Genomic DNA, 17277 nt, shown 5'->3' with positions numbered 1-17277 from the left:
GAAGGGCACTGAAGGCACCGGGATGGTCTCTGGGCAATTATTGAGCATCTACTATATGCCAGGCCCTGTGCTAGGCGCCGAAGACACACAGGTGAGCACAAGAGCTGTGATCTGCTTGTGGCAAGTGAGGAGGAGGCGGATCTTAAGCCATACCCAGGTAAACGGCACGACAGGCAAGCGCGAGGTGCCTCGAGGACGTGCATCTGGGAGCCTGACCTAGGCGGGAGGGGAGGCAGCCGAGGAAGTGACCCCTGAGCTGGCACCCGAACGGCGAGGAAGAGCTGGGTGGGGGGGCACGCACACATAAAGGCCCCGAAGCAGGAAAAGATTTGGTCTTTAAAAAACCCTGAGAGAGAAGGCGTCGGGTGAGAGGTGTCAAGGTGGGCTGGGACTGGACCACGTGGGTGGGTCCCGCGAGGGGTGGGGAGAGGCGGTCAAGCAGAGGGGGCTCAGGTAAGAGTCTGAGCTTCACGAGACAGTGCGGCTGCCGCGGGAAGAGAGGCCGGGGCCGAGCTGGACCAGGAGAGAGCGGGGGCTCGGGCCGGGGGGGTGACAGAAGGGACAGCGAGGGTGGGCAGCGTGGGCACAGGCGGAACTGCAGGATGGGAGCCGTGCGAGAGCACGGACGCGCCTGTGGCTGCAGGAAGGGGCGTGGGAGGCGAGCTGGCCAAGGCCCCCGAGGCCTGGCCTCCACGGGCCGCGGAGAAGCCCCCGGGCCCTGCGGGGTAGAGCAGGCCGTCCTGTAGATAAAGCTGCTACCAAAGTGACCATCTGCAGTGTTCTGGAGAAACAGCCACAACGTGGTGACCGATTGCTCTGGGAGACACTGTGCCCTGGACGGAGGGGCATCATGCCCGGAGGTGAAGAATTAGCATCCTGCCGACTGAGCTTCCTGCCGAGTGGCCGGGGGGGGGCGGGGGGGGGGGTCATTCAATCAACAAGTGTATGGAGCACGTAGTACGCATTGGGATAGATCAGTGAAAATACAGTCAAAAATCCCTACGTAGTCTGGTGAGAGAGGAGAGCAGGCAAAACAAAATAAAAATCAAATCAATGGGAAATAATACAGTGCGAACGGAAGAAGGTGACCGACAGGTGCTAAAATAGATTTAAAAAAAAAAAATGGAGCTGGGGGAGGGGACCAGGAGCGTGGGGTGGCCAGGTGGGCCTTCCTGAGCAGAGCCTGGACAAGGTGACGGAGTGAGCCGGGGGAGCCCAGAGCAGAGCTGGACGGAGGCCCCGGGGTAGGGTGTGCTGCAGGAACAGCGAGGAGGGCCACGGGAAAGGAACCACGCAAGGGGCGCAGCGCAGCGGATTACTAGGACAGAGGAGGCCTCTGGAAAACCTGCCCTTGACCTGTAAGTAAAGGCAGTGAGTTAGAGGCATGGCCCCATCTGACTTGGGTCCGACTCAGACACGGAGAAGAGGCTGTGAAGGTGGAAGCAGGGCGAGGCCGTGGCGGGGATCCAGGCAACAGGAGTGGGCAGGACATCAGGAGGGCCGGCGGGTGAGGCACGCAGTGGGGGCAGGCACCGGGTGGGGACTCCCAGGCCTGGGGGCCCCTGTCCAGTAAGATGGGGAGACACAGGTGGAGGAGTTTTGGGAAAGGACCAGGGGCTGAATTTCAGACAGTTTAGAGCCTTCCCATCAATAAGCCTCAGTTTCTTTATCTGTAGAATGGGGATGGTAATGGTACCTGCCTCACAGGCTGGCTGTGAAAATGAGAGGACACACAGAGAGAGCGCAAGGCACCAGACCCGGTGCACGGCAGATACTCAATAAACACGTAAGGTGATATACGTCGACGTAAGTGATTTTTGTCAAGCTTATTTATTTATTTTGAGAGACAGAGAGAAAGAGAGCGAGCCAGGGAGCAGCGGACAGGGAGAGAGAGAGAGAAGGGGCTCGATCCCCTGAACTGTGAGATCATGACCTGAGCCAAAATCCAGAGTCACACCCTCAACCCACTGAGCCACCGGGCATCCTAGTGAGTGATATCTTTGTCAGAGAACGGGGGGTGGGAAGAAGACTAAACAGCAAGAATTCAAAAGTTTAAAATACCCGGCTTCCTTTCCTCCCCCTTCCCTCCCAGTTCACCCATCGGCCTCCAGCGGGCTCAAAGGAATGACGGTGCAAAGAGCTACGGGGTGGGGGGGTGGTGGTGCAAGACCCCACCTCCATGTCCCACATGCTGCCCTGAATCACCAGGGATGCTTTAGAGCAGAGCCTCCCAACCTTGGCGCTATCGAGATTCTGGGATTCTTTGTTGTGAGGGCTGCCTGGTGCATCGTGGGATACCTAGCAGCATCCCTGGGCCCTATCCACCAGATGCCGGCCGCACCTCCCCCTTGGCTGTGACAACCAAAAATGTGTCCAGACGCTGCCATGTGTTCCTTGGGAGGCAAAACACACCCCTGGTTGAGAGTTCCTTTAAAGAAAGAGTTGACGCACATTTCAACTATGGGCCAAGTGCTCATTTCAACTATGGGCCAAGTGTTCACCCCATCCTGTACACGAGACCTTCAGTCTTCACAACAGACATCCCTATAAGGTTTTACAAATGAGGACACGGGGCTGCAGGGGTCACCCAGTGATCACTCAGCCAGTCCTACTCGGTACTGGGACAGGATTCGAACCCAGATCGCCCGAGCTCTGAACCACTATGCTCCGTTGCTATGCAGGATACAAGTGAGTGGGTAAAAAGCACTCAGGGCCAAGGAGAGGGAGGGAGCACTGAGCCTGGTCTCCACACCGGGCGGCGGCTCAGACCCTCAGCGACATCAAAACTGGGGCACCATAGAGGATTTCCACAAGCTCTGCTCTCGGTAATTAAACTGCAACCTCCCGGACTCTGGGGCCTCATTAGCAACTGCCTTAATTAATAAATTCCACATTTCAGCTTCCTCCATCCAGAGCCAGCCTCGGCGTTCTTGAACCCTGTTCCACCAGCCTGAGCAAAACAGGTCTAATGGCAGCTCTGGCGAGTCAGGGAGTTTGTGGGACGCGGCATCCTTCTTAGGGGATGATCTTGGGATGAGGAATTCGTCCTGAGGTCGCCAACCCAAGTTCAAACCTGACCCAAAGCTCCTTCCTGCTCTGTGAAGCCAGGCTGTGTGGCAGAACAATAATGGTACCTATTGCTGTTGCTGGAACATTCTCTAAGGGCCAGGCACAATGTCAGTCACATTCATCACACTGTCTTGTTCAATTTTAGTCCTTGCAACAAGCCTGGGAGGTAAGAATTATTCCCATTTCATAGATAAGACAACTGTGGCTCAGGGATGGTAAGTACCCTGCTCAAGGCCGCGAAGCTAGTAAGTGACAGGGCCTGGATTTGAATGCATGAGTTCCTTCCAGCCTATCAGCCCCTTCTGGCTCAGGAGTTGGGAGAAACATCAGCCATTTTAACTGAAATGAAAATGAAAATCCACTTTGCAGAGAAAGACAGGCAGTCACCACCCCTCCCCCAACTCCTGCTGATCGGAAAATAAGATAATGCAGCATAACAACTAAACACAGTGAATAGTCCTCGATGGGATCCTGGAGAGGGGGGGTGGGGAATGGATTCATCAAGGCCATTATTGGGCAATTAGGGAAAATTTACTGGGGGGTATTGATTAGATAATGGTATTGCATCAATGGTGTGTGTGTTGAATGTGATTTTATCTCGGTTACGCTGGAAAATATCCTGGTCCTTAAGCGATAACAGGCTGAGGTGTTTAAGGATGAGATGTCTCAATGTTTGCCGCTTACTCCAAAATGGTTCAGGAGAAAGATGTGTGTGTGTGTGTGTGAGTGAGTGTGCACAGAGACAGTGCGTGAGCAAATATGGCAAAAAGTTAACACTGGTGAAACTAGGTAAAGGGCATAGTTCACTACTATTTCAACTTCTCTGCAGATTGGAAATCAAGATTACAAGGTTGGGAAAACGCTGGAAAGCCATGAGGAAACGGTAAGGCAAGGCGGTCGGAGGGCCCCCCCCAGTGCCCAGGGAAGGCCCCCTGATGTGCCGAGAGCTGCGTGTGGCCCCGCCCGCTGCTGTGGGGACCGGCTCTGAGGCCCCAGTACAGGTGAGCCTGCTCCTCTCTGGCCGCAGGCCCGTGGCGCAGGAGTGATTCTGAATTCTTGAAGTTCACCCTCTAAAACACCTCCAAACACCCGCCCTTCGGCCAACGCGGCTGCCGCATCCTGTTCCAGGCGCAGACCGCTCTGATGAAGGCCCTTCGTGAAGGTTCCTGCGGCATTAAAATCGAATGCACGTAACTCGATTCAAAACAACCCAACAACAAACAGAGCACAGACACCCCGCCCAGCTGTCCTGAGGACCATGGTGAAGGCATCAAACTGCATCAAAGCACAGTTAGGCTGGGAAGGCAGCCCAGGAGGGCCTCGGGGGTGTGGGGGTGCTTCCTCCCTCCATGATGACTCCCCCTCAGAGCTCAGCCTGCGGGCCACTCACACGTGGCACCTGCGGGCATGTCGTATAAACCAAAAGGACTTTGGGACAGGCCCAGACCTGTCCCAAGAGAGCTCCCCGGAGACCTGCATGCTGGACAGGAGGTGAGAAGCAAGGGCCCCCTCCACTCCGCCCTTGGGCCGCGGCAGGTGGTTGACCGGGGGGGGGGGGGGGGGGGGGGGGGGGGGGGGGCGGCCAGCGGGGGTCCTTGGCGGGGGGCATCTGGCCTTGTCTGGAGATGGTTCTGATCGTCATGTCATAACTGGGAGGATCCTGGTGGGTAGGGGCCAGGGATGATGCCGAACACCCTAGGATGCCCGTGGCAGCCCCCCACAAGGCACTCTCGAGCCCCCACGTCCACTCAGGGCCACCCAGGAGTTATCAGCCGCACCGGGCCCCTTCGACACCTCTGGGCCTCAGCAGCCGCCGGTCCCTTGGCCCGGAATGCCCTTTCCGGAAGAGTGCTGTTCTCTGCTCTGGGCTGCCCTGAGGCCTGTGTTTGCACACCTGCCCAGGTTTCTCAGCTCACAGCGCCGCTGGTCGCCGCCCCCAGCACAGCCCCCGCTTGTCCCCACCTCAGACTGGAAGCGGCCTTCTACAGGAGACGTTAAATGAACCCACACGTCTCACCACACATAATTCTTCTGCAACTCACAGAAGGGGCTGATGCTTTTTTCTTCAGTCTCCAGTATTTCTGTGGACCCTCGAAGAGCCTGCAGGCTGAGGGCTGTGTGCTGAAGAGTCTGGACAGATTCAACGGTGCCGCCCGGGATTCACTTGGGAACCGCAAAGGAGGCCCCAGCCTCAAGACCCTCACCTCGGGGAATCTGAGACATGGAGGGATGGAAGGGGCCTGTGTGTATATGCCATAGAATGTTGGTGTGACTGCACCGATATAAGGCATCTGTTCAGAAATTCTGGCTTAAAAACGTCTCCTATATTTCGGCCTGATTGATTAAAAAAAAAAAAGTTACTCAGAGACTGCGGTCTCTTCAAGTCCTGCGCCGAGTGAAACCCCCCTTTTTATGGCTAAGAAAGAGTACCTGGCAGGCCTGCTCTGACAGCCTCTTGAGGTTCAGCTGAGAACAATGCAAACAGGAAGGGAATGCGGGGCCACAACCCCAGGAAGTTTCTGCAGCTGCAGGGGGGACACTCCTCAGTCACTAGGCTGTGGTTCTGACCCAGGGATATGCAGGTGGTGGTGGTGGTTTTCTCTTCGCACAATAGGGGAATGAGGACAGAAGGAAAAAGGCATCTTTTGACCTAATTTTAAAAGATTCTTTTTTCTTCCCAGAGAACAGCTGGAGCCCTGAAACCTGGCCAAGCCGGAGCCGGAGACCTGAAGTCAGGAACCAGAGCGCCTACAAAACCTAGCTCCGGATCTTCCTCTGATTCAGTCAGATTCGTGACCCTCGGCCTCCGGCAGGTTCCAGGGGGTGGGTAATGTCTATTTATAAGTGAACGTAGGAGCTGGAAGCTTCAGTTCTCACACGGGTGCGGGCACACTCGCCCCACTCCCGGGCACCAGGTCTCCCAGGCCGGATGACCCTCACTGCGGGCCGAGCACCTGGCAGTGTTGGAAGCCGCCCCCTGCAAGCTGCCGACGGAAGGCAGGACCCTTCTTCTCTCCTGTGACCTTGGTCAACATCTCAGGTGCCCCCCGCCCCCGCTTGCTGACCACGCTGCCCCCCTGCCCCCCTTCACCCGGGGAAAGCTCACTTTGTATGGCGGGTCAGTCTTCTGAGGGACAGAGCTGGGGCCTGGCAGGGAGGTTTCATGGCCCTCGTGTCAACCGCCAGAGAAGGAGGCCAGGATTTCAACCCATGGAAGCCCCGTCAACCTCACGGCCCACAGCTATGTCGATTTTTGCAGAGTCACCATTTTAAATATTTAATTAAGTTGGGAAATTTTCAACTTTAAAATTTACAAAAAAAAATGTTTTTTAAGTTTATTTTTGACACAGAGAGAGAGAGAGAGAGAGAGAGAGAGAGAGAGAGAGAGAGACAGAGCATGAGCGGGGGAGGGGCAGAGAGAGAGGGAGACACAGAATCCAAGCAGGCTCCAGGCCCCGAGCTGTCAGCACAGAGCCCGACGTGGGGCTCAAACCCACGGACTGTGAGATCATGACCTGAGCCAAAGCCCGAAGCCCAACCGACTGAGCCACCCAGGCGCCCCAATGTTTATTTATTTTTGAGAGAGAGGCAGAGACAGAGTGCAAGCAGGGGAGGGGCAGAGAGAGAGGGAGACACAGAATCCAAAGCAGGCTCCAGGCTCCAAGCTGCCAGCACAGAGCCCGGCACGGGGCTCGAACTCACAGACCGTGAGATCATGACTTGAGCCGAAGTCAGACACTCAACCGACTAAACCACCCAGGCGACCCCCCCCCCCAATTTTTTTAAATAGAAAGGGAAAAACTGACAGTGCTGTTTATTTATCAAGAGCTGCACAGGGTCCCCTCGCGCAGAAACATATGGACACGTTTATGCCCCCCTCGTTAGGGTAGGGACAAGCCTTGTTCTAAGAGGCAGGCCCAAGCATGGCCCCGGCTGCCCTCTCCCTCCCCGGGGCGCCACCCTCTCCCACTCTGCTCCCTTTGCCTCCGCTCTCCATCCCTTCCCTCCATTAAAGTCTCTTATAATTGGTTCAAATAAATCAGCTTCCTGAATGAGTTCACTGCATCCCCTCCGAATCCCAGGGCCAGGAAGGCCTCCAACTTCCTGTTGGGAGAATTAGGTCATTAAATCAATGGGGTTGGCCTGCAGGGCGAGGGCTCAGTCCCCCTAGTTGTGCCCCCAGAGGCGGCAGGCTGGCAGCCTCCTGGCTTCCAGAGCCGGCCCCCTCCTCACCACCCAGCTCTGGAGATGACTATCCTCGGGATCTGGCTGGCAGGCTCCGGGCATGGCCTCCTGGGTGGAAATTCTTCCTATAAACTCTCCAGAAAATAAGGTTGAGGATCACTGCCTCCTCTTTCCTGTAGGTTTTCCACATAGGTGTGTGCTCATTTGCATAAAGTATAGGTATGTTTGTTTGCCTCAAAACCATGCACATACCATTGCTACAAATTGCAAGGGTTCATGATACCCACACATCCCGGGAGCCACTCTGTTTGTTTGGATAACTGCTGCTCTATTCCGCAGGCGGTGACCTTCCCTCTCCTTCCCCCCACCCCCCCCACTACCTCTGAACAATGAAATAATCCAAGGAAGGAGGAAGCCTCCCCACAAGAGGCTGCTGAGACTCAGTTTCCTCCCTCTCTAAATGTTGGACAAGCTGATACTCAAAAAAACAAAAATATTTTAAACAAAGACAACTCCAGAATCCACATGCGTTTATTCCATCAACTCGCCGGGGAGTGTGTGTGTGTGGGGGGGGGGGTGGTGCAATATGAAGATAAGGACTTCAAGTGGGCCACAGAACTCCAGCCTGAGGGCAACCACGGAGAGGCAAGGCATTTCCAGGGAAAATACACGCGCTCCCAGGAGGTGGGAAGACAAACCACCTAACGCAACAGGAATCCACCCACAGTCACCTAGAGGGTTTGCTCGGGGCCAAGGCCACCATGGAGAAGCTCAGAAGAGTGGACCGAAATGGATCGGAGGCTGCTGGGGTCCACGTGAGGGCTCTGAAAAAGAAACTGTCCCCATTCCCAACGGGTGTAGGCATCAACGCCCAGACCAGGCACACCCAGATAATCCGGTTTAGCAGCCAAATCCCCATCATCCGTTTGTAATGACACCCTTCATTCCCAAAGCCACAAAACCATTAGTCACCAAGCCACGGACGAGGAGCAGAAGCTCCCAGCAAAACTGGCTCGTTACCACTCCCCTGGCAAAAAGGCTCCTGGTTTCACAGGCCAACTTACTCACCTAAGACCGTCACGTTTCGTAAAATGAGACACAAGACTCTTTTACAAGCCCACAGCCACATAACGCAAGCAGAAGCTGACCTCTTGAAAAACTCTCGGCTGAGAAGAAAAAGCTTCTCTCAAGTTTCGCTGAGAGAAAGGTTAATGATGCTACGTACTCATTTGATGGTATCCCCGAGGATTAAGGCTTTCAGTCTCAGAGAACTAAACTTCCTCGCAAATTTCCTTGGAGCAATGTAGAAACGAAACAAGAATACAGTGCACACTGCTGCCCACCTGCTTCTAGAATCACGTAAGCCTGCCAGAAAGATCCTAGGTCGTAAAAATTTCCAAGTGCAGAAAAGGATAACTCACCTAAAAGGGAGGTTCCTAAGAGAAAGAGAAACAGACAACTGTGCATCCTGGAAAAGAAGGGCAAAGAAGCCAGAAATCCAGGATGATAACCCAGGAGAGCCAGGCAAAGCCAAGGGAACCGAACCAAAATAGATTCCAGATGGAACAAAGTTGGGGGTTTTTTCTCCTCACCTTTTTCTGGTGAAAAGTTTCAAAAAAGCTGAAAGAAATAGTACAGGGAACATCCCAAAACCTGCCCCGAGAGGCACCGCTCGTTACCATTCGCCACGTTTGTTTCATGCTTCTCCGTGTTGTGGGTATTCAGGGATGGTCTTCTTCCCGAGCCATTTGAAAGTGAGTTGCAGATATCACGACACTTTGCTAAATGTCTCGTGGCTGTCTCCTAAGGCCATCCTCCTACATATAACCAGGACCCAGGAACCCCCAAGGAACATTACTTGCACCCCCAAGGAACATAATATCGACCCAGTAGTATTCTCTCATGCACACCCATGTTCCAGTTTCCTCGGCTCCCCTGACCCTCACTTTGGCCATCACTGTTTTTCTTCCTTCCTTCCCGCTTTCTTTCCTCCTTTCCTTCCAAGATTTTATTTTACTATTTATTTATTTTAAATAAATTTATTTGTTTTGAGAAAGAGAGAGAGAGAACATGAGCAAGGGAGGGACAGAGAGACACAGAGAGAGAAAGAGAGAGAGAGAGAGAGAGAGAGAGAGGGAGAGAGAGAGAGGGAGAGAGAGAGAGAGGGAGAGAGAGAGAGAGGGAGAGAGAGAGAATCCCAAGCAGGCTCCTCGCTGCCAGTGCAGAGCCCAATGAGGGGCTCGAACTCACGAACCGCAAGATCATGACCTGAGCTGAAATCAAGAATCGGACGCTCAACCGACTGAGCCACCCAGCCACGCCCTCAAGATTTTATTTTTAAGTCATCTCTACACCCAGTGTGGGGATCAAACTCACAACTTCAAGATCAAGAGCTGTGCGCTCCACCAGCTGAGCCGGCCAGGTGCCCTGGCTGGCACTGGTTTTCCATCCAGGATCCAATGGAGGAATCACAGGTGCATCTGATGCCCTGCTCTTTCAACTCCCTTCGCCTGGAATGGTTCACCAGCTTCTCCTTGTCTGTGATGCCATGAACATTGTTTAGAGTCCAGGAAATGTTGTCTTTAGGACATCCCACAATCTGGATTTGCCCAACTGTTTCCTAGAATTAGAATAAGGCTAACCGTTTGGCAAAAAGCTATCAGAGCCGATGTTGCCAGTGCTCTACTGGAGGCACACGATGCTGGCTTGCCCCGTTTCTGGTGCCTCTGGGTTTGATCCACTGGTCATGGAGCAAAGCTTTAAATATCTAAAACAGAGAGTAGGCATATTGTGTGAAAACACGGGAAAAGAAAACGGTGAGAGAAGAAAATAATATTAAATGAAACCTAAACATTATAAAAGATTTTAAAATTCAATCATACAAAAATCAAAACTCTGCATAGAAAGATATAATCAAGAGAATAATGACAGATTGTTGAAATATGTGTAATTATTCTTTTGATTATTTAGTCCAGCCACAGGACAAACTTTTTTAATATATAAAGAACACCTGTAGATCAATAATAAAAGACTGCCAACCCAAGAAAGAAATGGGCAAACAATATAACACGTTGTTCATAAATGGCTCTTAAAGCTATGAAATGAAAAAGTCCCTTCTTTCCTCATAAGGAAAATGCAAATTAAAATTATAATGATATACCACCTCTTGGGGCGCCTGGGTGGCTCAGTCAGTTAAGCGGCCGACTTCGGCTCAGGTCATGATCTCACGGTTCGTGAGTTCGAGCCCCGCGTTGGGCTCTGTGCTGACAGCTCAGAGCCTGGAGCCTGCTTCGGATTCTGTGTCTCCTCTCTCTCTGCCCCTCCCCTGCTCATGCTCTGTCTTCCTCTGTCTCTCAATAATAAATAAATGTTTAAAAAAAAATTTTTTTTTAATGATATACCACCTCTAACTTATCAGGTTAGGAACAATCAAAAAAGTTTGACAACTTCTGCCACGGGATGGGGGAAATAGGTATTCTTGTACAATTTTAATGGGCATATAAAATGTTACCGTCTCCATGGAGGGCATCTGTCAATACTGAAAATCTGATCAGATGCACCCTTTGCTCTAGCAACTCAGCTAGAATTTGTCCTCTGGACACCCTTAGACAAACCCATAAAAATATGTGTATAAGAATATTCCCTGGGGCACCTGGGGGGCTCAGTCAGTTAAGCATTGACTTCAGCTCAGGTCATGAACTTGTGGTTCATGCGTTCGAGCCCCGCATCAGGCTCTGTGCTGACAGCTCAGAGCCTGGAGCCTGCTTCAGATTCTGTGTCTCCCTCTCTCTCTGCCCCTCCGCTGCTAGTGCGCTCTCTCTCTCTCTCAAAAATAAACAAGGATTAAAAGCAACTTAAAAAAAAAAAAAGAATATTCCTTGTTGGGGCACCTGGGTGGCTCAGCCGGCTGAACATGACTTTGGCTCAGGTCATCATCTCGCAGTTCGTGAGTTTGAGCCCCCCATTGGGCTCTCTGCTGTCAGTCTGTCAACACAGAGCCCGCTTTGGATCCTCTGTCCTCCTCTCTTCGCCCCTTCCCCCACTTGCACTCTCCCAGAAATAAGTAAATATTAAAAAAAAAAAAAGATATTCCTTGTTAATAGTAACAAAAGACAGAAAACGTAAATGCTCACCAATAGGAGACTGCTTTTAAGAAATTAAAATACAACCAATCAGAAGAATGCCACGGAACCATTAAAATGGGTGATAGTTCTCAATGACCTTAGACTAGTAATTTAACTTCTCTGTGCCTCAGTTTACTCGTCTGCAAAACTGTGGACAATAACAGTACTTAGTTCACAGGATTTCTGTGAGGAGTGAATGAGTAACATGAGTAAAGCCCTTTTAACAATACGTAGCACACATGGGGCGCCTGGCTGGCTCAGCTGGTAGAGCATGAGACTCTGGATCTTAGGGTTGGGCAGATAGATAGGGCAATATTCAGCACACAGGTAGCGCTTGAGAGGTAGTAGCTTGATGTAACGATGATGGTGTTGGTATAGAATGAGTTCCAGTATTTTTTTTTGAAGTTTTTATTTATTTATTCCTTTAAGTAATCTCTACACCCAGTGCGGGACTCGAACTCACGACCGAGAGATCAAGACTTGCACGCTCTTCCGAATGAGCCGGCCAGGTGCCCCAGTTGCAGGATTTAGTGTGGAGTAAGGTGCAGAATGCTGTGCATCACAGCGGGAAAAACCAGGGCCTGTCAGGCATGTGTGTGATCACGCGTGTGCATGGTACGTTTGTACACGTGTAGAGTGTCTCTGGTTAAGACGCACAGGACACTGGCTGACACTGGTCTCTTCTGGGGCTGGGACTCCAGGCAGGAAGGCGGACTAGGCTTTCACCACAGAGGCTTCTGAATTCTGTACTCTGTCTAGATTACCCAGTCCAAAAGAAGTGAGTGATTTTCTGTTAAAGGAAGTGAAATGGGGTCGAAAGAGGACAATAGAAGACAGCTCTTCCTCTGGGTGGTCCGGCTGGCCCGGGAAGTACCTGGTGTTGAGCATCCGCGCTCCCCTGTCCCAGCTGTCAGGCCTCACAAACCTCTTCTCTCCCTCGGAGACTGAAGGCGGGGGCCACCACCTCCGCGAACGTGAGGCGAGGGGCACGAGGGATAAAGGACTTCTGCCAGACTCTGCTCTACCGTAAGCTCCAGAAGGCTGCTCCATGCAGGAGAGCAGAGCCAGGCCCCTGGAGAGACACCCCACAGCCGGCCTCCGGGCTTAGAGGCCCCACCGTGTCCTCCTAAAAACCACTGCTCCCCATCTTCCTGCAACTCCAGTGGTCGGCCAGAGGAATGCCAAGTGCCTGAAGAGGCCACCGGGCAGTGCCCACAGCGGGGACAGACTGGGGGGGGGGAGGGGGTGACACACCCTCTGACCCTCTGCCTCAGTCAGGAAGCTGAACGCACGCTCAGCGATGGCACTCACATGGGTCTGAGACCACTGCCTCCCCGAGCTGACCTTGGCAGTTTCCCTTCCACCTTTTGCTCTGACTTTTGTAAATAAGATTGCAGGGGCGCCTGGGGGGCTCAGTCGGTTAAGCGTCCAACTTGGGCTCAGGTCATGATCTCACGATGTGTGAGTTCAAGCCTCACATCGGGCTCTCTGCGGTCGGTGCAGAGCCTGCTTTGGATCCTCTGTCCCCCTCTCTCTGCCCCTCCCCTGCTCTCTCTCTCTCAAAATAAATAAATAAACTAAAAAAAAAAAAAAAAAAAAAAAGATTGGATCATTCAGGGGCTCGGAACTACCACTTTACCGACTTAAAATCCCCCAGTCATCTTGGTAGTATTCACATCTTCATGGCTATAAATCAGCCTTCTTCCACTCCCCATCCCTACTCCCCACCCGAGAAACAAAATTACAAAGCGAAAATCATTCAAATGTTTTCTACCTGAAGAAAAGAGAAGAAACCTAGAAGGTCCAAAACATGTTTCAGTTCGTATTCCCGCAGCAGAAGAACATCCTGTGAGGGATGATGGCGGGGAGGAGTCTGTGGGAAGCCGGGGCAGCCCGGGACAGGGGGCCGTGGGGCCCTGGTCTGGGCAGGGGGTGGGGGGTGGGGGTGTCAGGGCTAACCCATGTCCTCGGAAATGGGGTCTCTGGTTTGCCTGATGATTTAGCAGGAAGAACCAGGGTGCGGCCCCCATCACGAAAGGTGTCTGAACCCACGGGGATCCTGATCCCCACAGGAAGCCCTGCCTGCAGAATCCAGGACTGCGGGATGACGAGGCGGTGACTTCATCTGTCTTGGAGCTGTTATTCAGCTCAGGGGCATGGACCACAGGGTTCCAGCAGCAGGAAACATGTGGGTGGGACACTCAGGAGATACTCAGGCCTGAAAAAACCTTAATTGGAGCTGGTCTCCAAAAGCCTCCCACCCAGCTCTCCACGTGGGAGGGGACATGGAAGTGGGTCACGTTCCCCAGCTGAACCAGTGTCACTGTGGGCTCCAAGCACGCTTAAAGAGGTCGGGGCGGGGAGGGGGGCGGGGGTGGTTTGAGCGACCAGGCCTCCTCGCCGGCCATTTCCTCCTGATCCGACAGCGAGTGATTAGGAGCCCGGGACTGAACGGGCAGCTGATTAGCTCCAGGAAGGCAGGGACAGGTCAGGGTCTGGGTGAAAGTAACATCACCCGGGAGTATGCTGTCCTGGGTCCTCCTCCCACTCTGGATACGGGCAGATGCCTCTGTCAGCCCTTTGCCCTCTCCACCCCAGCCCTGCCGGAGGGACAGAGGAAGAACACTGTGTGCTTTCCCGTGACCTGCGGGGCCTCCCTGACCTCGCTCTTTGAAGGGATCCTGAGGCCTGAAGCTGGCAAGACTTAGGGAAGAAAGAAGCCTCCGGCCCCACTCTGCATATACTGACCCCACACAGGTGACCGCAGGTATCAGTTCCCTCAGGAGCCCTGCGGGCCTGCTGGAGAGCTCCTAACCCCGGCCCCGTAGCCCACCGGCCGTCAGAAGCCTGCTTTCCAAAGTTGGCAGAAGGACACCTACAGGCAGGGAGAGAATTCTGGAGAGACAAGGTCCGGTGGTCTTTCTTAAGAAACGCACCAGATTGGTGGCATAAATTCAAAACCTTTGGGAGGAACCTACGATCCTTCCTCCCTGACTTGAACTCAAGTAACAAAGGGTTATGGCTTTAAGTGGAAATGAGTTCATACTGCCACATCAAGTGCGGCTTTTGTGAAGTATGACACAGAAGGGCTCTATTCTATTAACTCTTTTTTTTTTCCTGTTAATTCTTCTCTTGCTCTTCTGGGAAGCCAAACACAGTCCTCTGTGTTAATGCCCACTAGGGCAGGTGCCTATGGGAGCTAACACGTACACCTGGAAATTATATCCTGACTCTTCCCCCGAGCGTTCAAAACACTCACCAACACGTTCTTCTTCTTCTTCTTCTTTTTAAGTGTTTATTTATATTTGAAAAAGAGAGAGACAGAGCATGAGCAGGGTAGGGGAAGAGAGAGGGAGACACAGAATCCGAAGCAGGCTCCAGGCTCCGAGCTGTCAGCACAGAGCCAGACGCGAGGCTCAAACCCATGAGCTGTGGGATCATGACCTGAAGTCAGACGCTCAACCGACTGAGCTACCCAGGTGCCCCCAACACGTTCTTTCTTGATTCACAGGACTCCAACTAGATAATAAGCCTCTTGGCCCTACACTATAAGCTTTGATGCGGAAGAACTATTTTTACCCTGCCCACCACAGTATTCCCAGTGCCTACCATGGGACCCAGATCATAATAAAAGCTCAATAAATATTTATTAATTGAATCAGTGAATCATCAGAAGGAAAGAGGGTAGGAAGGAAGGACGAATGGAAGACAGCCATCACTTCTTGGTATCTCTGTGTTCTTGGCTCATCTCATAAAGACATCATAGCCAGGATTAGAAACCAAGCCCTTTAACCCCCTTCTCTGCCTTGCCATCAGCAGCCCTCGATTGTGCCACGATGCACCGTGTACAGACCTGCTTACAGAAGCTTATACGATACAACACAACCGGGAAAAATGGAGAAACATTCATGACCCTCAGTCCCTAAGAAACCAGGACCGATGCTTTGGTCCAGCTGTGCCCACCATTGGAAGGACACCTCTCCCTCTGTGGACTCTTGTCTTCCCCTTTTAACGAGGCTTCCTGGAGGATCAGGAACTAATAGGTCTTTAATAACCAAGTGTAACAGCAATTGGTGCTCGGTGCCCTTTCATAAAAGAAGTTCAAAAGCACTTTGGCTCAAACATCACAATGCCCCTGGGAGCTATGAAGGTGTAAGTATCATTATCCCCATTTACAGTTGGGGAAAGTAAGGCAAAGGGAGGTTAATTAGCTTGCCCAAGGTCAGATGAGACAGGGAAAGGGCTTAGGATTCAAACTCTTTGCAGCAGCCAGTGAGCTAACTCTGGCCACCCTAACAGTCACCCACGCTGGGCTGAAGAGATTTTTTTTTTTTTTTCCTTCTCTGTTGTTTCTGCTGAGAAGCAGTATCTCACACGGGGCTCTGAGCTTGTGCTCAGAAGACACACTGCCTGGGTTTGAATCCCGACTCTATTCCCGATTAGCTTGATCTCTAGCAAGTTACTTAACCCTTCCGGGCCTCAGCTCCCGAGTATGTCAAATGGTACTAAGCGCGTTATCTCAGAAAGTAGGCCGAGGGTTAAGTGAGACAGTGGACGTCAGACGGCACTTCCATCCGTTTCCTAAGTGAGCACGTGTCACTCTCGTTGGAAAAAAAAAAAGAAGTGACTTGGGAAAAGGGTTGTACCCACTCTGGGTTTAGTTTTTACAAGGCTACAGATGACGTATGACTAACAGGCATTTTGGATTCTGCCAATAAAATGTCTCAGGAGCCTGAAAGTGACTCGCATCACCAAGTTTGGATTCCCCCTACTAACTCGTGTTGACCTCTCAAGGTTAGCGGAGCTAGTGGCACTGTGAACACCACCTGACAAGGGGGGAGGCCCGAGTGAGGGTCTGAAAAGCTGCCACAGCACCCAGGCTAAAGAGGCCAGCTCCGGATTCCTGGCGAGCTGGACCCCTGCGTTTTAAATGCCATTTCGGAGTGCTCTGCTAAGCTTCCCAACCCCACTCAGCCCAGACCAAAGACGGCCGAGGCTTTCTAGGTACCACCGCGTTCCCGATCAAGTGATCAAACAGGAGGCGTCAGAGGTGACAGCGTGGCCTGCCCCTCTACAGAGGGCCTGCTGATCCTCAGCGGGGGCTGGAAGAGAAGGGTGGAGGGGTGGGGGGCGGGGGAGGAAAGCTACCCGGTCAATCCCCGTATACCCCCAACAAAGACGCTGTGACACATACGTGTGTGGCAAAGCTCCAATGTTACTTTAGTGACACTACCAACATAAGAAGCTCTAACTCATGCAGACAGGAGCAGAGGACACAGGCCATGCCGCTATATAGGGCAAGATGCTAAGGGCTGGCGATGCTCATTCATTCAAGAAACTGAGAACCCTCAATCTCAGGGGGAAAAGAAGGCTCACCGGAATGTGCAGGACACAGAGACACACATCTGGGCCTTTGTTAATCTAGGCGATGGCTCCCACGTCCCCTGGGGACCTAGGCCAGAGACATGAGGAACCTGATGGGAATAAACTCAACACTATGAGCCTGCTGGCCTCCAAAAGCCTTCCCAGGACGAGGAGAGCCGATTCACTGGTCTCCTAGCATCCTGCTCTTTCTCCTAGCACGGATGGATTCCCACTGTGCAGAATCGAGGAGTAAAATCCAAACTCCTCACCGTGGCCGCAGATCCGGCCCCTATCAACTCCTCTCTCACCACATTCCAGTCCCACTGGGCTTGTGGCTCCTGCTGTCCTCTCTGCCCGTCATCTGGGTCCCCATTCAAAGTCACCTCCTGAGAGCTAGCTAGAGCCCCTGACCCTTATCCCGGTTATCTCCATCTTAGTGCCCTGTTTCATTCGCCCTGTATCTCTTTTCACCATCCTGCGTTATCTGGTCCACCTCTGCCCGTCTCTCCCGCCAGAATACAAACTCCGTTGGACC

General features: G+C 52.6%; 1 protein-coding gene across 1 annotated transcript in view; it reads right to left on the bottom strand.

Moving 5' to 3' along the window:
* CTNNBIP1 (catenin beta interacting protein 1) overlaps positions 1–17277 on the bottom strand; it is a 52402-nt gene that overhangs the window by 30944 nt on the left and 4181 nt on the right. The gene's annotated exons all lie outside the window — the stretch shown is intronic.

This window comes from Panthera pardus, unplaced genomic scaffold (genome assembly GCF_024362965.1).
Source record: "Panthera pardus isolate Hobbes unplaced genomic scaffold, ASM2436296v1 HiC_scaffold_11, whole genome shotgun sequence".
NCBI classification, from domain to species: domain Eukaryota; kingdom Metazoa; phylum Chordata; class Mammalia; order Carnivora; family Felidae; genus Panthera; species Panthera pardus.
This window is presented reverse-complemented; position numbering and strand designations above follow the sequence as displayed.